Source organism: Arvicanthis niloticus, chromosome 17 (assembly GCF_011762505.2).
Source record: "Arvicanthis niloticus isolate mArvNil1 chromosome 17, mArvNil1.pat.X, whole genome shotgun sequence".
Classification (NCBI taxonomy): Eukaryota; Metazoa; Chordata; class Mammalia; order Rodentia; family Muridae; genus Arvicanthis; species Arvicanthis niloticus.
This window is the reverse complement of record NC_047674.1, coordinates 63,681,768-63,704,682: the sequence shown is the minus strand read 5'-3', so window position 1 is coordinate 63,704,682 and position 22,915 is coordinate 63,681,768. Positions and strand designations below refer to the sequence as shown.

General features: G+C 35.1%; 1 pseudogene; it reads right to left on the bottom strand.

Moving 5' to 3' along the window:
* The window catches only part of LOC117722666 (vomeronasal type-2 receptor 116-like), a 32,208-nt pseudogene that overhangs the window by 4,975 nt on the left and 4,318 nt on the right, over positions 1–22,915 (bottom strand).

The window sequence follows — 22,915 nt, the reverse complement described above, 5'->3', positions numbered from 1 at the left end:
CTATAGAATTCACTTGCAATATTTTAGGTTGTATAAGGGTTTCTACTGACCTAACTTTTGAAATAAAATTTTTTATACCTATAGTTCACTTTTTATTTTATAGCCTGTGATGAATCAGTACAGTGTTGTTTTCCCACACAGAGTTATTACTCTGAAACTCTATGTCTGTAAACTATAGTTCATGAGCTTCTACTTGAATATGTTTCTTTAGAATATTGTCAAAGGCTTATTGCATTATTTGTAACTTTCTATGTTATACCTTTGTAATCTGCTCATCAATTCCTGAACCTGCACAGTACTTCTTGGTCCATTTTTTTTCATTTCTTACCTTCAGTGCATTGGCATTCTGTCTCCTATTTCTCAAAAAATCCCTGCTAACTGTACCTTCCTAGTTTCCTGACTTCTATTAGGACTTTAAATTAAAATTATTTCTAAAGTTTCAATGGTTATGTGTGTGTATTCATGTGTGTCTGTGTGTGTTTGTGTCTTTTTCTCTCTTCTCTCTTCTGTATCTATCTGTCTATCTATCTGTCATCTATCTATCTATTATCTATCTATCTATCTATCTATCTATCTATCTATCTTTCATCTATTATTTTTATATCTACATATGGAAGAAAGTGGCATTTGTATTACATTATCTTTATAACTTCAACCAGGGAATATAATTTTACATCCACTTAACTGAGAATTTTTTATTAACCATATAATTTTTGTTGCATATATGTATAAAATCATACTATCTATTCATCAGTTTGTAGATATACAGAATGTTTTTTGCTCAACTATTGTGAGTAAAATGGCAATGAAAATGTGTAGTGGGAAAATTTCCTTGTAAGGTGGGAGGAGTAAGGAAAGGAAGACGAGGAGTAAAGAGAGAAGTAAGGAGAGGAAGAAGAGGAGTAAGGGGAGAAAGAAGGATGAGGAAGAGGAGAGAGGGGCAGAGATGTAGTGCCATGGATGACCATGCATGTACCAAGAGCAGTCCTGGGTGATAACTTATATCTGGGTTAGTTAATTGGGAAACATCTATAATTATGTTGGCATATTCTTATGAGCACTCCCAAATATATAAAGCCTTTGATTAATATTTAAACATTAGAGTCTCATTTCCTACCTGGCCCGCATGGATGGTTGAATGGTCTGGGCACAGCCCAGCATTGTGGATACAGCATGCAATATTGGTGGAGATATCTCCCATGCTGTCATCTTGTGGATGGCAGGGCCGGTGTTTCTGGCTGTTCATTTCTAGGTGCAGCACACACATGTCCTTTGGCTGTGGAACATGGCAGCTGAGCTAGGCAGAGTTGCCGCAGCTTATATGGTCAGCCTGTGCAGCCCCGCTTTTTAAATATTTACTTCAACATAAAAGTATGACAAAGTGTACTTGTTCTTGGAGATGGTTTCTGTGGATTGGATTACTTTTGGTGGGATATCTATGCTTACTGTTGTTTGATAACTTGACGTAAACCTACAAGCATCTGGAGAGAAGTAATAGTAATTGAGAAAATGACAATCCTGTGGAACATATTTTTAAGTAATGTTTGATATGGTAGGGGCAATTCAGTGTGAAGAGTGCTATAAATTAGTAGTCAATATTATGCTGTTTAAAAATGAATACCAGCAAAGCAAGCATGTACACAGCATTGTTCCATGACTTTTTCAAGGGTTTCTGCCTCCAGTTTTCAGCTTTCAATTCCTGCTTAGATTCCCTTAGATCTATCCACAATTGCTTGTCTGGTAGAATTATGTGATGCTTGTAATGTGTTTTATATTACAATATGTAAAAAACATGCTTCATCTTATTAGAGCCATATACTGACACATTTTCTGTTTTAATTTGTATGGGAAATTACATAATGGCCACAACATATAACAACTGTTATATGAATATATGTTATATAGAATCAGTTCTATATGTTATATAGAATCAGTCTTTCCTGAAGAAAAGACAATTACCCAATGAAATTCTTAATATGCATCTATAATATAATATACATATTTCATTTTACCAAACTCTGTAAATGAAACTCATCCATTTGCCAAGCTTCATTTCTTTGGGTACCTTTAGTGTACTTGGTGTGGTAATGGAGTCTGGTTATATAATGAGCAAGTAGGGCAGTCCCTCACAGTTTTCTTGGCTTATTGCTAAGTGGTAGAGTATTCTTTATTTAAAGCTTTGCTGTCAACATGTTTTTACAATGGAATTCTGAAGCTTCAAGTACTTTTTATAAATATCCAATCAATTTTATTATTACCTTGTGATAAATGGCCTGGCAGTCCTGTATGGAATCTTATCTGTATTGTACACAGTACATGACTCCTATTCCTGATCATTTGTTGCATCTGAATAAACAGTGAACTCAATTCAGAATTATCCCAAATAAGTTCATCAGTGTCTATGTGTAAAACAACTCTTTCAGCACATAGAGAGTCAGTTACTACATTAAAAGGCTCTTGAAAGTCAGAAAAAACCAAAAATATTGTACCTAATTCAGAGATTTGAACCAATTTGCATGGACTCTCAGCTACCTTACTTACATCTTCTGATTAATGTTGCACCTTTCCTAATTTATTATAGGATATCAACAAGATTAACAAGATAGGTGATATATATGTCTGTATAGAGACAGCTCTTGGACTGGCTTAGAGTTAAATGTCTATATTCAGCCAATAACTCTTTTTGGGTCTAAAAATCTCATCACATGATATTTCTTACCATCCTTTAAGATGGCAGGAATGAAAATTTATATTGAAATTTGATTATATGATCAAACTAATCTTTAAAGTGAAGCAGCTGTCTTTCTTTATTATTTTTTACCTGACCCTTGCACCCTGCATGTTCCATATGACTATCTTTACAGAGCTATTGTAAGCTTTGTATATTGCAGAATATGTGTTGTAAGGTTTGTATATTGCAGAATGGTAGGGCAGAAAGACAGCCCTGACAAAATTTATTCTCTGGGATGCTGAGATTCTGGGACATGCCATTCTAGCTCCTTGCTTGATTCTACCTAAACTACATGGAAGGTGTTTCTTCCAAAGACTTGTTTTCAGGACACTTACAGAACAACTAGATCATTCAACCAGCCTTTCAGACTGTTACAGTCAGGACTCCAACTAAGCCATGAACTTTCTCAGCAAAGAGAAACTAGACATCAAATGATGCCTCTCTTATAATAATAAAAAAAAAAAAAGCCTACTTTTTTATATCTCTCTGGGTCTCCGGAAGGAAATTCTTGGCTCCAATACAGCTAGAAGCAAGCAAAGGAAGATCAACATCCCAGTTCCTTAGGTTGAAATAGATAGTTTTGGTTATTTTTAAAATTTTAGATATATTCTTATTTAAGGGCTTATTAGTAAATGTTGTAATACTGAACAGGGAGCAAACTAGAAAGCTCAGAATCATGGATTTCTAACTATACTTTTTTCTTCTCTTTTCTCCTTTCTTAGATGAAGTATAGAGTTGGAAAAGAAAATGAGGGTTATAATAATATTATGGAAATTTAAAGGTAGACAAATAGGGATAAGATATTAAATTTACTCTTGAACAAATTATAACTTAGCTATAATCTTATGTTGATTGAATTTATATATTTGATGCAAAATTGAAGCTATAATTTTTTACTTGGGAATATCAAAGGCAGGTTTTATTTACTGTAATTCAAGTTTCTAGGATACATGGTAAGCAATGCCCCATAGTAAGAAATCAACTATAAGTCTGAAAAGATGGCTCAACAGGTAAAATCACTTGCTATAGGAACATAATATCTTACAGTGGTGCAGAATATATAGATTATTATAGTGTTTTTTATTGAATATTATATTTACATTTCAGATTTTATCCACTTAACCGATTCCCTCCATCACCCAGGAACCTCCTACACCGTCTCCCTTCCTCCTGCTTCTATGAGGATGTTCCCCCACCTACCCACCTGCTCCCACCTACTTACCTTTGAATTCCCTCCCACTCGGTGTTCAGCCTTCATATGACTAAGGATCTCCTTTGCGACCTATGTCCAACAAGGCCATCCTCCCCTACATATACAGAAGGAGTCATGGGTCCCTCCCTATGTGCTCCTAGGCTGGTGGTTTAGACCCTGGGGAGCTCTGGTTGGTTGGTATTTTTGCACTCCTCATGGGGCCACCAACCCTTTCATCTCCTTCAGTCTTCTCTCTAACTTCTCCATTGGGAAACCATTGATCAGATCAGTGGTTAGCTGTGAGCATCTGCCTCTGAATATGTCAGTGTGGTGGATAGCCCTAGCCTCTTGTTGTCATGGTAACTCCACTCCTGGGAGGGGCTGCAAAGGAGGAGTGAATTTTATAAACCTTCTGTCCAATCAAATTTGTTAAATAAAGGTTACAGCCAGTGATTGGGCAGTAGGAGAGGAGTGGGAGGAGCCAGAGGCAGGAAAAGGGAAAAGACGAGGAGAGCCAAGAGGAGAGGAGGGAGAAGCGGCGGAGTTGGCAGTTGGTTGAAGCAGAGGGCAGTTGGTGGAGAGGGAGAAGATGAAGAAGGCCTTGACCTAGGAAACCGCAAGTTGTTAAGAGCTCTCATAGCCGGGGAAATAGTGTAGTTTAATGGTAAATCTGCCCAATCTAGGCATGCAGCATTCATTTGATACTTATTGACTTGTGTCTTTTCTTCTATGGACTTCCCATGGGTGAAAGATTTACCGCAACATGTCAGACTCTGGCAAACCTCTAAGGAGACAGCTATATCAGGCTTTCATCAGCATGCACTTCCTGGCATCCACATTAGTGTCTACCTTTGGAGACTACACATGGGATGGATACCAAGGTGGAGTGGGCTCCAGACTGCCCCTCCTTCAGTTTCTGTCCCATACTTTGTTCCTTTATTTATTTTATTGAGTATTTTGTTACTCCATCTAAGTAGGACCGAGGCATCCACACTTGGTCTTCCTTCGTCATGAGCTTCATGTGGTCAGTTAGTTGAATCTTGGCTATTTCAAGCTTTTGGGCCAATATCCACTTATCACTGAGTAAATATAATGTGTCTTCTTTTGTGATTGGGTTAACCTACTCAGGATGATATTTTCTAATTCCATCCATTTACCTAAAAATTTCTCGAGTTCATTAGTTTTAATAGCTGTGTAATACTCCATTGTTTAAATGTACCACATTTTTTGTATCCATTCCTCTGTTTAAGGACATCTGGGTTCTCTCTAGCTTCTGGCTATTATAAATAAGGCTTCTATGAACATAGTGGAGCATATGCCCTTGTTATATGTTGGAGCATCTTTTGGTATATGCCCAGGAGTGGTATAGATGGGTCCTCAGGTAATGCTATGTCCAATTTTCTGAGGAACCACCAGACTGTTTTCCAGAATGGTTGTACCAGCTTGCAATCTCGCCAACAATGGAGGAGTGTTCCTCTTTCTCTAAATCTTTGCCTACATCTACTATCACCTGAGATTTTGATCTTGGCCATTCTCACTGGTGTGAAGTGTTATCTCAGGGTTGTTTTGATTTGCATTTTCCTGATAACTAAGGATGTGGAGCATTTCTTAATGTGCTTCTTGGCCATTCAAGTTTCCTCCATTGAGAATTTTTTTGTTTAGATCTGTACCCCAATTTTTAAATAGGGTTATTTGGTTGTCTGGAGTATAATTTCTTGAGATCTTTGTATATCTTGGATATTAGCCCTCTATCGTATGTAGGATTGGTAATGATCTTTTCCCAATCTGTTGGTTGCCGTTTTGTCTTATTGATAGTGTCCCTTGCCTTACAGAAGCTTTGCAATTTTATGAGGTCCCATTTGTCAATTCTTGATCTTAGAGCATAAGCCATTGGTGCTCTGTTGAGGAACATTTACCCTGTGCCTAGGTATTCGAAGGTCTTTCCCACCTTCTCTTTTATTAGTTTCAGTGTATCTGGTTTTATGTGAAGGTCCTTTATCTACTTGGACTTGAGCTTTTTATAAGGGGATAAGAATGGATTGATTTGCATTCTACATGCTGACCTCCAGTTGAGCCACCACCATTTGTTGAAAATGCTATCCTTTTTCTATTGGATGGTTTTAGCTCCTTTGTCAAAGATCAAGTGACCATAGATGTGTGGGATCATTTCTGGATCTTCAATTCTATTCCACTGATCATCCTGCTTGTCTCTGTATCAATACCATGCAGTTTTTATCACTACTGCTCTGTAGTACAGTTTGAGGTCAGGGATGGTGATTCCCCCAGAAGTTCCTTTATTTTTGAGAACAGTTCTCGCTATCATAGGTTTTTTGTTATTCTGAATGAATTTGCAAATTGCTCTTTCTATTTCTATGAAGAATTGATTTGGAATTTTGATGGGAATTGCATTGAATCTGTAGATTGCTTTTTTCAAGATGGCCATTTTTACGAAGTTAATTCTGCCAGTCCAGGAGCATGGGAGATCTTTCTAACCTTCTGATATCTTCTTCGATTCCTTTCTTCAGAGTCTTGAAGTTCTTGTCATACATATCTTTCACTTGCTTTGTTAGATTCACTCCAAGATAATTTATATTATTTGTAACTATTGTGAAGGGTGCTATTTCCCTAATTTCTTTCTCAGCCTGTTTATCCTTTGAATAGAGGAAGGCTACTGACTTGTTTGAGTTGATTTTCTATCCAGACACATTGCTGAAGTTGTTTATCAGGTTTAGGAATTCTCTGGTGGAAGTTTTAGGGTCACTTAAGCATACTATCCTATCATCATCACATAGTGAAATTTTGACTTTTTCCTTTCCTATTTGTATCTATTTGACTTCTTTTTGTTTTCTAATTGCCCTGACTAGGACTTCCAGTACCATATTGAATAAGTAGGATGTGAGTGGGCAGCCTTGTCTAGTCTCTGATCTTAGTGGGATTACTTTAAGGTCTCTACATTTAGTTTGATGATGGCTACTGGCTTGCTGTATATTACTTTTACTATGTTTAGGTATGGGTCTAGCATTCCTGATCTTTTCAAGACTTTTAACTTAAAAAGGGATATTGAATTTTGTCAAATGCTTTCTCAGTATTTAATGTGATGATCATGTGTTTTTTTCTTTGAGTTTTTTTTTATGTAGTGGATTACATTGATGGATTTCTGAATATTGAACCGTCACTGCATTCCTGGGATAAAGCCTACTTGATTATGATGGATGATTGTTTTGATGTGTTCTTGAATTTTGTTTGCGAGAATTTATTGAGTATTTTTGCATCAATATTCATAAGAGAGATTGGTCTGTAGTTCTCTTTCTTTGTTAGATATTTTTGAGGTTTATGTATGAGTGTAATTGTAGCTTCATAGAATGAATTGGGTTCCTTCTGTTTATAGTCTATGAAATAGTTTGAAGAGAATTGGTATTAGGTCTTCCTTGAAGGTCGGATAGAATTCTGAACTAAATCCATTTGGGCCTGGACTCTTTTTGGTGGGGAGACCTTTAATGACTTCTTCTATTTCTTTAGGGTTTATAGGACTGTATAGATGGTTTATCTGCTCCTGGTTTAACTTTGGTATCTAGTACCTGTCTACAAAATTGTCCATTTCATCCAGATTTTCCAATTTTGTTGAGTATAGGCCTTTGTAGTAGGATCTTGTGTTTTTTTTTTTAATTTCCTCAGTTTCTGTTGCTATGTCTCCCTTTTCAGTTGTGATTTTATTAATTTAGATACTGTTTTTTGTGCTCTGGTTAGTCTGGTTAAGGGTTTATCTATCTTGTTGATTTTTTTTTTAAAGAACCAGTTCCTGTTTTTGTTGATATTTTGTCTAGTTCTTTCTGTTTCTACTTGGTTGATTTTAGCCCTGAGTTTGATTATTTCTTGCCATCTACTCCGCTTGGGTACATTTGCTTCTTTTTGTTCTAAAGTTTTCAGGTGTTCTGTAAAGTTGTTAGTGTATGCTCTTTCCAGTTTCTTTTGTAGTCACATAGAGCTATTAGTTTTCCTCTTAGTAGTGCTTTCATGGAGTCCCACACGTTTTGATATGATGTATCCTCATTTTCATTAAATTCTAAAAAGGCTTTCTTTATTTTTTCCTTGATCAAGTCATCATTAAATAGAGCGTTTTTCAGTTTCTATGAGTATGTGCGCTTTCCATCTTTTTTTTGGTCAGTTTTAAAGACCATCCTTAGTCTATGGTGGTTTGATAGGGTGCAAGGGATTACTTCAATCTTTTTGTATCTCTTGAGTCCTGTCTTGTGACCAATTATATGGTCTATTTTGGAGAAGGTATATAAAGTGCTGAGAAAAAAGTTATATTCTTTTGTTTTAGGATAAAATGTTCTGTAGATATCAGTTAAATTCATTTGGTTCATAACTTCTGTTAGTTTCATTATGTCTCTGTTTAGTTTTGGTTTCCATGATCTGTCCATTGCTGAGAGTGCAGTGTTGAAATCCCCCACTATTATTGTGTGAGGTGCAATGAATGCTTTGAGATTTGTTATAGGTTTAAGATACTCATTCATAGTTTGTATATTGATGCAAATTTTAAAATAAATACTGTCACTCATATAGGTATAATGCCTATGTAAATCAATCTAGAAAACAAAGACTTAGACCCAGCCCTTTATATGGTGGTTATTTTATGCTGTTTAAGATGATTAAATAATGTAATAGCCAGATTGTAAGGCTCACTAATGGATATATTTGATTCTAATTTTGTTAATTACAACAAGTGTTTTCAATATTAATCAATTAGCAAATAACTAGCAGACAGTTTTTGACAATTCAGCATATATATATATATATGATTTACAGAATATGGTGTTAATATTATTTAATTACTAAGAGCAATTGACTATGAGACATGTGTGCTACTGACAGTTTTTCCATTCTACTTCATAGAAGATATTGAGTATCATTACCTTGAGGTTGAGTTGATTTAACTGTGGCAATGTAGCCACTCAGCAAGAATTGCCCTAATTCTTATGCAGACAAAAATATTGTCCAAAAAAAGCACCAACAGAGATGAGATAGTCAACTGCAAAGTTCTTCCAAGACATGGTAATCTAGTTTTTCATTATTCCTGCTTCTCTTAAGGTCTGTCAGATGGCTCTGGAGCAGAAGGCAGAAGACTGTGGTTCAACATTGTAAGAAATTAGCAGACTGTTCAGGCAGTCAGCTGTCTCTACAGATTGTATAGGTTCGAAAGCTATGAATTTTGCTTTCTAAATATTCAGTTAGTATTTAATTCCTTCTTAGATGTCTAGCAGATTTGAAGACTAGTTACAGCCTCATATGAACTTCAGTTGTTTAGCAATAAAGAAGATATTCCAGATTTGAAAGGATGGATTTCAGGTGGTAATAAAAGTTAAAATAACATAATTTCAATACAAATTGTAAATTCTATAAGTTATGGTAGATGATAGAGTACTTTACATAAATTGACAGTTATGAAGGACTGGATGTTAAGTGGATATCATACCTTATGTTTTTCATAATTGTTGTAGTTGTGCTAAATTTATTCTATGACAAAGTATTTTTAACTGGGCAAAAGGGGGAAATATTGTGGGTTGTCCTGATGCTGTTTGAAATCTGATGGCAGTTCTGCTTTCTCAAGAGGTGTATCCCCAAGACAAACAGTGGATCACATACTCAGGTGAATTCATATGAACCTTCTCACTATTTACTAGTCAATAAAGGCAACAGTATGTTATGTGGCAATAAAGGAGAAATGTGGCATGGGATATCTTCGAGAGTAGGGGCAGGTGGACAGAAGTTAAGGAAGGAAAGCAGATGGAGTAGGAGGAAGTGAAGATAGAACAGAGCCATTTGGCCAGGAGGTACTGTCAGCAGCAAATGGTCTCATAGTTGGGGAATAAATTATAATGGTCCTAGAAGTGCTCAATCTAGGCATAAAGTTCATAAATATAGTAACTGGATTGTGTATTTTTATATGGACTTATTGCAGTTGGAAATTACTGCAACAATATTGTATATGGTTTTTACTTCAATATACATATTAAAAACCAAAGTTGGTACCTCATCTGAAATGTACACACTTGCCTGTTCCATTGGAGATTTCATTTTCTGGGCAGAGACTGCAATCAAAACAACACAGAGCCTTGCCATCCTGAAGAGATTTCCTGAATCCTGGTCCACAATTTTCACTGCATACAGACATGGGAGTCTGACAAAATAAGAGATATGAGGACATACAAGATTTCATCTGGTAACTGAATTTCATTAGGCTATTAGATTTTTGATGAAACCTACACTTAGTTAATTGATGAAATTACAGATAAACCCTATAATAGAATATATACATAGTACACATATAAATATACATGCAAACACATGTAACATTTAGAATTGTGAATACACATTGACGTATGTGTTAAATCTTGGTAATGCTAAAAGTATAAAGAAAATATTTGAATGTGGGAAATGATTTGTAAACACAACAGTGAAGGAATCTTTTAACTTATGGAGAAGCAAGAGGCTAAGCAAAATTGAAAGTCCACCAACCTGTCCCAGTCCTGTACTCCACTCTATACTTTCCTCAGACAATGACAATTGTTGACCAGGTGGCAAATATGGAGAAAACATTCCTACTTTTACTTTATGTCCAAGACCTTGTGGAAAATTCCAGAAGTTCAGAATGTCATATTCTACATATAAATTTTCTGAAGGATTCAATGTTACTAAGTCTCCACTTGGATTCATAAATTGAATGGTCTTCAGTAGGTGGTTTAACTAAGAGAGATGCATGATTTGTGATAGGCATGGTCATTGTTAAGACAAAAGTTAAAGTATGCCATTTTTTAAATTTTATTAATATCTACTTCAAAGTAAAGCATCATTACCTGTAAAAACAAAAACAATACTAACAATAAAAATATTTTAATTCACCTAATAATATGTGAATAGACTAGTTAGATAAATCTAACATTGTTAATCAATCTACTAGTTTTTAGAAGTACTTAGCAAAATTTTTGATGCTTTAATTATGATTCTGACAATTACTGCAATCCCTTAGGAACAAGGAATCAGTTGAAAACCTGTATAGTATAATTTGGAGCACATCTATGAGAGACTTTCTAATTTGTTTTAATTTAAGCAGGTTCATTTCCTGAACAGTATTAGAGTAAGCCATATGAGCAATAGCATATTCATTGCTCCCTGCTCTTGGTGGATGTTAATGTGGTCAGCTGCTTCAAATCTTTGCCACTTTGAGTTTTTCCTGATGAGGATTTTTAAACTGGTATTATGAGTAATGTAATCTCTTTCTCATTGAAGGGGTATGTGCGAACACATTTTATTGCACTAAATTTAAATAAAACAAAAACAGGGTATATATTAGACATAGTTTTCTTTGATGTTTAGGATTACTTTATTTGATGGCACAACACACTATTTAGGACCTTGCATTGTCAGTTCATGCCCTGTTCATATTTACAAATTTCCTTCAAAGAGATTAGACATTCCAGTTGAGGGACTTAGAATAGTAAGATACTGTTGGCCACTTTCACTTAAACCTTTTTCACATGTTTTTAATATTTATTCTGTGATATTGGCATATTGATTATGATTTTTACCAGGTCTTGAATTTTCTTCTAAGTGCTAAAAGAGTCTACAAACTTTTTTTTTTTTTGAAAAACGATTTTAAGGTACATATTGAGAGCATCTTTTATGGCATTTTAAAATATTACCTTTGTGACAGAGGTACAGAATCCATAGAAAAATCCATTACCTTCCAGGGTGGAAATTTTATTCTTCCTCGATTTTTCATTTCTTCTATGTCTACTTGGTCTATAAGCATCTTGTGAAGTGTGTGGGCGATAGCATAAACAGCATTATATACATGGTAACTGCCATCACTCATTGCCATGTTAAAGTGATACCAAGGTAAAAGTTCCAAGGAACCTCTAGAAGAACATTGTTTTAAAGATTTACAGGTAGCATTTGATATTGCACAATCAAAGTAAATCTCCCACAATCTTGCAAGAAAAATGTCATCTGGGTATTTGGACGGGCTCACTGCCTTTTCAAACTCTTTAAAAGTAGAAATCTCGCTATGGTGTTGTGAAAATATGAGAGTTCCATGGAATGAGTCGAGAATAAAATGTCTCATAGCACTGATGACTTCCCATTTTGAAGTAGTGACCCAGATTCTCCATGGAAGAATATGTTCCCATCTTCTAAAGAGCACACCTAAAGAAGAGTCAGTGTTACCATAAATGATAACAACTTTTACTGAGTTCCTTATAATTGGGCTATTATAGACATCAAATTCTCTCATACTGAACATATGTCCAACTGAGATCATTTCCATGAAAGCCACACAAACTCCATTTTTTTCCATCTCTGGTATCAACTCTGAGACAAAGTGAACACCTTTCTCATCATCTGAGATGACCAACCCAATCCAATTCCACCTGAAATGGGTAATTAATGAGACCATGCCTAAGGCCAGAGAAGAGTCCTTGGAGGCCATCTGATACAGAGATGGAAATTTCCCAGGATCATTCATATTTGGTTCAAAAGGTCCAAAGGTGAGCTAAAAAAGAACAGGTTAACATGAAAGAGGATTTTCCATAAATTATAGAATCAATGAGTATAAAACAGTAATGTAAATTCATGAAAAGTCAAATTTGTATTTAGAGTAAACTGTAATATTGAATACCAGTTTAGAAATTTGTTTGAAATATTCACATTTATCATTAATACTTGTGAAGTTATCATGCAATTCTTGTATTTATCAAACCAAAAAAATGTAGATTACCAACAATCTCTGACCATATAGCTCATATACTTTAAAATATTGTTTTGTTGATTGGTTGTTCGTTATAATGTGCATACAAGTGTGTGAATGAAAGAAGTGTGTATTGGGTGTCTTTGCTTTATTCCACTTACTTATTCTTTAGGTAGAATCTCTCTCCAACCCTGGGAATCACACTAACTTTTGGTATTTTATGCTATCATGTGGATACAAGTGGTGCTAGAATCTAAATTTCTATCTTCTTGATTTCACATAATGCATTCTTTACTCCTGGACCATAATCAAGTCCAAAATATTATATTTTGAATCATACACAAGCAAAGTCTTCCCCATTTATGTTTTTTCTTTTTATTCAAATGTCATAAATGGAGGATGCTTTATTCCCATTCATATAATCTCACCTGTGGATGTTTATATAGTCCTAGCAATGTCCCTATGACTGAGAAAATTTCCCATGTTGTTCCTGTGATTATTGCCACAGATTTTTCCTCACTTTTGCAGTTGTAGTTTGGCAAAGGTTTGAACTGCCCTGTGAGCCAAATGAGTAAACTTTGCATTGTATCCTCTTGTCTTGGCCCAGCAGTGTAAATATTGTATCCTAGAGACATGTTAGGTAAAATGAGGGCATTTGTGTTGATCTCCTCGATCGCAAATTTCAAAGCCATCACAAATTGGTAGTTGTTGGGACTGATCCTGTGTAGAGGACATAAAACATACTAAAGAAAAATTTTCCATCACCATTGATTTCAAACTGAACACAATACTTGTCATTCACTGAGCAAAATCTTCCCCTCACAGCTTCCATGTTAGAGCAGTAACTTGTTACTTGATAGTTTCAAGAAAAGATTTTTGTGGACAACAGTAGGTCTATTTGTGGTCATGTTTAACTGCTCACACAGAGTCCAAGTTCTTTTTCAAAATTTGATCACTTCCTTCATTTATTTTTTTACGCAGACAGAGGAAAAAGATTATCTTCTAATAATGAAGCAGGCATCAATGAAAAGTGGTCTCAAGCTTTTAACATTAAATGCCTATCTTTCATAAAAGTGAAAAAATGTATTTTATGTGGTTCTGGGAAGAGAGCAAATCCTCTGGATTGTCAGAGTGAATCAAGGATTTCTAAGGGGCCATGATGACAGTATAGAGGGAAATAGTGCTATACATAGTTGTCCAACTTGCAGTTTGCATGGCCTGTCTAGGTTTGAAGTCAAGTAAAACTAGAGTAAAAATTGAAGTTCCTGGTCTCGCCATACTTCCTACATTGTGGTTATCAATCACAGGGCACCTGGTTCTGACATTTTCTGTATTCCCTTGACAATATTATCAGACCTAGCTCTTTGCTGACATTAGATATTTTCACCATGTAGATATTCTATATAATGCTGTATTTCTTCATAAATTTTCTGGACAGAACTCACAACATTTTTGTAACTTTTATCAACTCATATTTGAGATTTTTCACTATTTATTTTTTACATTATAATTATAATCATAATTTCATATACATATGGATATGTGTGTGTTATATCAACATATGTTTATGTTTTAGGGATTTGGATTGAACTAAAGCTTTCAAATATAGCTGTGCATATCTATGTATTTGTGTGTGTATGTGTGTCATGTGTGTTTATAATATGTGGAGTGTAAATATATATGTGATGTATATTGTATGTATTATTATGCATGTATGTATTTTGTTTGTATAAATGTGCCTATGTTTGTGTATGTGTATATGTTATACCAAGATGTATGAAAACACATAGACCATAGCACTATTCAAGGTATATTCTTTTATCTGTTCCATGGAACCAAGAGTTCTCCCATGAACTTGAAGCTCAGTTGAATATCTAGAAATTACTTGATCACCTGTTTTGCCAACAAACATTGGAGTCATAGACCCATGTAAACATATCGTGTTTTAATGTGACCATTATAGGTTATAACTAAAGTCTTCATCATGCTTGTACCAGAGTGCTGTTTCCCAAAGAGCTTTCTCCTCAACTCAGGACAAGGTACTTTTTTTAGAACTTGGTTAGTAAGTTTTATTTACACATCTTTCATTTATTTATTTATTTATTTTATTGAATATTTTCTTTATTTACATTTCAAAAGCTATACTTTTTCCCCTTTCCAGGATTCTTCCTATAGATCCCCAATCCTATCTCCCTTCCTCTTGCTTCTATGAAGGTGCTACCCCATCCACCCACTCATTCCCACCTCCCCACCCTGGCCTTCCTCTATGCATTGTTCCTTCATAGGACCAAGGGCTTCTCCTCCCATTGATGCCCAGCGAGGCCATCTTCTGCTACATATGTGGCATTTGTCCTTTTTAGTTGGTGGTTTAGACCCTGGCAACCCTGGGCAATCTGGTTCACTGATGTTTTAATTTTTTCTATGGAGTGCAAACCCCTTCAGTTCCTTTAGTTCTTTCTCTAACTCTTCCATTGGGGACCTCTTGCTCAGTCCAATAGTTGACTGTGAGCATACACTTCTGTATTTGTCATGCTCTGGCAGATTCCTTTAGGAGACAGGTATATTAGGATCCTGTCAGCAAGCACTCCTTGGTATCCCCAATAGTGTTTGGGTTGGTGTCTGTATATGAGATGGATCCCCAGTTTGGACAGTCCTTGAACAGCTTTTTCTTCAGTCTCTGTTCCACATGTTGTCCCAATATTTTTTTCCTGTGAGTATTTTGTTCTTTTAAGGACTAAATCATCTACACTTTGATATTCCTTCTACTTTAGCTTCATGTGGTCTCTGAATTGTATCTTGGATATTCCTAGCTTTTATGCTACTATCAAGTTATCAGTGAGCGCATACCATGGATGTTCTTTTGTGACTGGGTTACCTCACTCAGGATGATACATCCTAGTTCCTTCCATTTGCCTAAGAATTTAATAAAGTCATTGTTTATAATAGATGAGTAGTATTCCATTGTATAAATGTAAGACATTTTCTGTATCCATTCCTCTGGTGAAGGACATCTGAATTCTTTCCAGCTTCTGGGTTTTATGAAAAAGACTGCTATGAACATAGTGGAGCATATGTAGCTGTTATATGTTTGAGCATCTTTTGGGTATATGCCCAGGAGTGGTATAGTTGGGTCCTCAGGTAGTACTATGCCTAATTTTCTGATGAACTGCCAGACTGATTTCCAAAGTTGTTGTACCTGCTTGCAATACAACCAACAATGGAGGAGTGTTCCTCTCTCTCTACATCATCACCAGCATCTGCTGTCACTTGAATTTTTAATCTTTGCCATTCTGACTGGTGTGAGGAAGAATTTCATGGTTGTTTTGATTTGCATTTCCCTTATGACTAAGGATGTTGAACATTTCTTTGGTTGCTTCTTGTCCATTAGAGATATCCCTAGGTTGAAAATACTTTTTTTAGCTCTATAACCCACTTTTAATTGGGTTATTTCATTCTCTGGAGTCTAACTTCTTGAGTTCTTCCTATGTGCTGGATATTAGCCATTTATCAGATGTAGGATTGGTAACAATCTTTTTAGAATCTGTTGGTTGCAATTTTGTCCTATTGACAGTGTCCTTTTCCTTACAGAATCTTTACAATTTTATGAGGTCCCACTTGTTGATTCTTGATCTTAGAGCATAAGCCATTGGTGTTCTGTTCAGGAAATTTTCTCTGTTTCTCATATATTCGAGGCTCTTCCCACTTTCTCTTCTATTAGTTTTAGTATATCTGGTTTTATGTGTAGGTCCTTGATCCTTTTGGACTTGAACTTTTTTCAAGGAGATAAGAATGGATCAATTTGCATATGTCTACATTCTGACCACAGTTGAAACAGAATCCTTTGTTTAAAAAGCTGTCTTTTATCCACTGGATTGTTTTAGTTGTTTGTCAAAGATCAAGTTACCATATGTGTGTGCATTCATTTCTTAGTATTTAATTTTATTCTATTATCTTCCTGCCTGTCTCTGTGCCAATACCTCACAGGTTTTATCACTATTGCTCTGTAATATATCTTAAAGGCAAGAATGGTGATTCCCGCAGAAGTTCTTTTACTGTTGAAAATAGTTTTCACTGTCCTTTTTTGTTATTATAAATGAATTTGCAATTTCCTTTTATTAACTTTATGAAAAATTGAGTTAGTATTTTGATGGTGATTGCATTAAATCTGTAGATTGCTTTTGGCAAGATGGCCATTACTAGATAGATAGGCCATTATGTATGGCTCTTGAATTCCTTATCTTTCCAAGACTTTTAATATGAAGGGATGTTGAAATGTGTCAAATGCTTTGTCAACATCCAATGAGATGGTCATGTGGTTTTTTTTTTTTTTTGATTTGTTTATATACTGGATTATGTTGATAGACTACCACATATTGCACTATCCCTGCTTCCTTGGGTTAAATCCTACTTGATCATGATGGATGATTGTTTTCAGATGTTCTCTGACTCATTTTGTAAGAATTTTATTGAGTATTTTTATATCAATATCTGTAAAGAAAATTGTTCTGAATTTCTCTTTCTTTGTTGGGTTTTTGTGTGGTTTATGTATAATCATAATTGTGGCTTCATGGAATGAATTGGATAGTATTCCTATTTTTCTATTATGTGCAATAGTTTGAAGAGTATTTGTATTATGTCTTCCTTTCAGGTCTGATAGAATTGTCCAGGTTGTTTGTTTGTTTGTTTGTTTTGGAAGGCTTTTATGGACTGTTTCTATTTCTGTAGGAGTTATGCAACTGTTTAGATGTTTTATCTGATCCTGATTTAACTTTGGTACCTGGTAGCCATCTAGAAAATTGCCCATTTCATAAAGATTTTTCAATTTTGTTGAGTGTAGGCTTTTTTAGTAGGATCTGATAAGTTTTTGAATTTCCTCAGTACTTTTTAATAGTGATCTAAGAATAAAGTTTCTGTCCTCTTTGTGAGTTCTGGATCACAAATCTATTGTACTGAACACAAAGGAATAACCCTGAAATTTTTTACTTATTATTCTCACCTTTTCTGTTTACAGTTTATTTAATGGAATAGAACTTAATACAGAAATGATGAAATGTTTTTCATTTTTATAATTTGATTTGCAATTATAAATATTTATCTGTACTCCAAATTCCAGGTATGCCTTTTATCCCATGTTTCATTTATGTCCTCCATATATTATCTGATTATTACAGATAAACTAAGATCTTACTTGGTGAAGTTATGCCCAGACCTGATATTTCTATGTAATTCTATATACTATAGGTACCTAGGCTATTTTTTAAATTTTATTTTGATTAGAATATACTTGTTTAACTTTTATCATTTTGATTTTACATTGAGTTGCATATATTTTGTATTATGTATTTATAATTATTAACATTATTTATTTGTGTGTTCATGTGTCATGTAATGCTTTCTAACATATACTTTATGGATACCTATTTATGTTCATTTATAGGTTAAAGGAAGATGTCTTTGTGATCTTGTGTCCTTTTCTCTCATTCTGTACATTATATCCTTGACAGTGCATGACTTACTCACTGGAATTCCTCTGGAAACAAAAAAGCCTCAGTGATCCTTCTTTTTCTGTGCTGGAGTTGCAGGTGCATATTCACCTACTCCACCAATTAACATAGAAGCTGGAATTCGGAACACACATCCTAATGCAAGCTGGACAAATGTTTTTACTTATGCAGCCAGAACCCCAAGTCCCTTTTAGTGTTGCTTCACTTATATTCTTCCATTCTCATAAGAACACACTTTTAGTTTGATAAAAAAGTTATGTCTTGCACAGTTCATGTTACCTTAACTTTTATCTCTCCTGAATGACATATGTAACTTGCTTTTTCCATATGTTAATGTTTCTCATTATTATTTTTTATGTATTTTCACTTTTGTGGGTTCCCATTTCAACATACTAGATCTAGATTTCCTTTTCTACTAAACCTTAGGTATCAGCATTTCCTTCTTGAAAGGTTTATATCAATCAGACACTTCAAATTGTTTCCTTTAATTTTGAATTACAATATAATTATATTTACCTTTCTCTTTCTTCCCCTAAGTTATCTTGTATATATCTTCTTGCTCTTTTCAGTTCACAAAGTGACTTTTAACATACACACATGCAAACACAGTATATACAACCTATATGCTACACACACACACACACACACACACACACACACACACACATGCACCCCCACACACATACACACAAACACACACACACACACATTGAAAGCTCTCCAGTCTTCATAATGTTTCTTATCTGTATGTTTTCAGGCTAAGAACTAAACAATAAACATACTTACATAGACAGATAAAAGCCCAAGATGCTTTAGCATTATGTGAAGAAACAGAGGTAAATGAGGAGTGAAGAGTAGGTAGAATAGTCATCCCATAAAAAGAGTTCATCTGTTGGTTTTCTAATACCAAATGCTCAGCTCTGACAATATTAATAATAAAAGCCTAAAGGGGTTTGAGGAATTTCCTACATTGACAGACCTGATGTAATTGCATATCTCTTGAAACATAATCTATGTATTCATTGTATATTATGAATATTGTGCATTGCATAGATGAAGGCTTATGGGTTCAGTTCTATCATTTCATATCCTGTGTCTTTTTCTTTACTGTAGAGAACAATGTTGTACTTCCCTATATGTTTATCTTTGATTATAGTTTTCTCTTGAATGATATACATGACAGGAAACTTAAAAACTGTGTTTATTATCATTTCTTTTATAAAAGATGGTCATTAGCTTGTGAATCCCATTCCACTGTGAAGATGCAATCTTATGTATTTTCACTTTTATATTTTTAAGTTAATATGAGATTCACCAAATTCAACTGGTTTGGATTTTAGTAAATAAGCAACATTTCACTAATTGTTGAAATTGTATTAAAATTTTACACTGATTAATACCCTGGTTTCTATTTAATTTTTTTATTTGATTATGTCTTGAAAACTTTTACTTATTCAATTTCATAAATTAATTAATTAAAAAATTATAACATGCAAACTTTTAAAGATTTATAAGAAGTTAATGTTAACAAAGGAAGGGTATAGTTTTTCTTCATTGTGAGAGCATGGTGCAATGCTCCTATCAATAACTTTTGAGACTGAATGTGATCATATTGTAATATTTGTATATATTAATTGTTATAATGAAATGTATTAATGTTTTAAAGGAAAGAGTACCAAAATCTTTGAGAATAGTTATTTCCCCTTTCATTTTTATTCTTTATTTTGCTTACTGTGTTTGCATTAGACAAACATTTAGTTATTAAATTAAGTCTAAATTGTGTTATTTGGATAATAGAAATCTTAAGGGAATTTGAAATATGTGACAAGTGTCTCATATCTGTAAATTGATAGAAGAAAGAGGTTGTTACTAATGATGGCACCAAAAGTTTTCTACAGAATTAAAAATTTATAGTGTGGGCTTTTTTATGATTCTACTCTTTTCAGACATGCACCTGACTGGATAATGCATAGTGAACTTGAGGTTCATTGTTTCAGAAAAATTATGGGATAAGTGAAATTAATATACATATTATTAATTTCTATCACAAATATGCATTCTGTTTAATAGTGTAATTCACAGTATATTCAAACTAGAAACTACCTTAGAGGTGGAAGAAAATTTAAAATCTTATGAAGTAAGAAGTTTATATGGTGGCTGCAAAGATAGCAGAGCTATTATGACCACTGGCTATGAATGTAGAGGACATGAAATAGTTCTCAGCACCCTTGGGGTCTTGTGGTGGCCTATGACTAGAATTTTACTTAAAAATATCGTGTTTTCATCTAGTAATTGGGTGAAAATTATACCAAGATAAACTGGTATAATTTATAATTGTAAAGAAAAAATGGGGAATCAATGCAGTGTAGTGTAATTGGCACATCATCAAAGAAAATGGTTGGATAATACATAGTAAGTAAAGTATAACATTTTATCATATAAAATGATTATATATATATACATAATGTTATCTACTTTTGAAAATTAAATTGATATATGGCTGAGTACTAGAAGTAAAACAGCAGAAGTGCTGAGGGTAGGGATAGAAGAAAGGTTATAAACAGTTGAGAATGTTATCTTAGTTAATTTTTTGTTGTCATGAACACACTGACCAAAAGTAACTTGTGGAGGAAAGGATTTATGTTATAGTTCACTGTTCTCAGGTCATACACACCTTTTAAGGAAAGCTAATGCAGACACTAAAATGAAGGCCATTGGGAATGTGGCTTTTTTCCTTGCCTTGTTCCCGTCCTGTTCAGTATGTTTTGTATGTCACCCAGAACATTAGCTCAGATGTGGCATCACATAGAGCACCCTGTTGTTCCCGTCCCATCCCTCATTATCAATCCTCAATCCAAAGGTTCAAGACAGACTTCTTTACAAGCTAATCTAGAAATTACATTTTCTATAATGAAGTAATTTGTTTCAAATGAGTTTAGCTTGTGTTAAGTGGACCACAACCTAAGAAGCACATGCTGTTAATGAAATAACTTACTTGTTTGTAAATATCTTTATGAAGCAGTACAGACGTGGAGTACACATAACAACATAAAAAATTATGATAGTATCATAGTTGAATGCTCAAATATGTGCTATGTGTTGTGGTGGGCTGTGAGAAGCAGCTGGGTGGTTGGTCGAGCACAGGCCTCAAACCCTGGACCCTAATGGGATGGAAGGTGTTCAGCTTTGCTCCTGGGCCCCTGTTTTCTTTCACTTAGTTTCAGCCCTGCACAGCTCTTCCCAAAGAGAGGTTTGTTTCACTCAACACAGGTAGAGGGCTTGACCACAGGCCTCAGCCTCAAGAGATTTCCATATTAATGAGATACCTGAAGGCCAGAGGGCATAGCCAATTAAGCATTCTTTCCCAGACCCTCATCCTTACAGTGTTTAACCAAAGGCCTGCCCTTGAGGTATGGGGGTACAACCAGATTCATCTATTTTTCACCATGACAATAAACCTTTTAACACCATGAACTTCCTCGTGTCTTTGGAGCCTGCTGTTGAGAACGGTGGAGGGGGCCTTAGACTACTGAGCCACTGTTTAATCTCCCACTGAGGACTTCATTTTCCTGCCACAGAGGCAATTGATTCAAGCAAGCTAGCTGAGCCACTGACCTAGCCAAATGAGTGCCATAATCAAGAGTCTCTGACCCATGGGGCACTACAGGGACTTGCTCTCCCTCTCATTTCTTTCAGCTGTTGGCTGGTCCAGCCCACATGCCCTTGCATCTCAAGTCTTCCACGGCTCTCAGCTGCATCTGGGAGGCCAAAGACAGAGACCACTGGCCTCCAAGTCAGCTGTCTGGGCCCAGAGACCTCCAATCAGGAGCCTTGCCCCAGCGGGATTTTAGACTGAGATCTCTCTGCACCCGGGTGGAGCCTTGCAGTGTACATATGATACCAAGTGTAGTGAACTCAGTCAAATTCCTGCACTTCTGCTCCCCGGAACTGCAGTTCCACTTGTCTGGTGTGGCAGAAATGCGGGAACCTCAACTCTGCCAAACAAGACCAATGCACATACATGTGCAAGCAATCAGCCCCGCAGTGCTCCATTAATTAGACACAATTGACAAATTTGAACTATTCATGTGAATGCTCAGATAGGCATCCATCAGGTAAAAAATATGTTTTTTGTTTCCTTTGGGAAGAATAACTCATGTATGTCATGTGAATTTACCAGTGCTGCTTATACATCTACCTATACCCCTATCATATCCTTCTCCTAACATCAAGTCCTCCAGTTTAAAAACTAATTCAATTTAATGCTGCCACTGTGCATTTAGATAGAGGGCCACTCACTGAATATTGGCTAGCCTCCAAAATCCCCATCCAAAGTAAAATGAGTCTTATTGCTCTAACTTGCCACCTATTTCTTTCCCCAAGACTTAAGCAACAGTGTGGCACAGAGAGTGAAAAGAGAAGCAAAAATTGTAATAATATAAAAATGAAATATTTTTTACATTGTTAATATAGACTCATATTTAAAATAAAGATTTTATAAATGTGAGCTTCAAAGGACATGAATCAGCTATGGGAAGAACAATCAGAAGTCTCAAGTTTTTGGCCAAAACAGATTCACACAGGTACTACTTAGAACAGCAATTTTACTGATTTACTATGAAACATAGAGCTTGTGTCACATTAACAAGTTCTACCTATTGTAAAACAATAAATAATTAGATTGAAATGTGCATAATATTTATCAGCTCATAGATTTGCAAACTTAATCCATGGATTGTTGA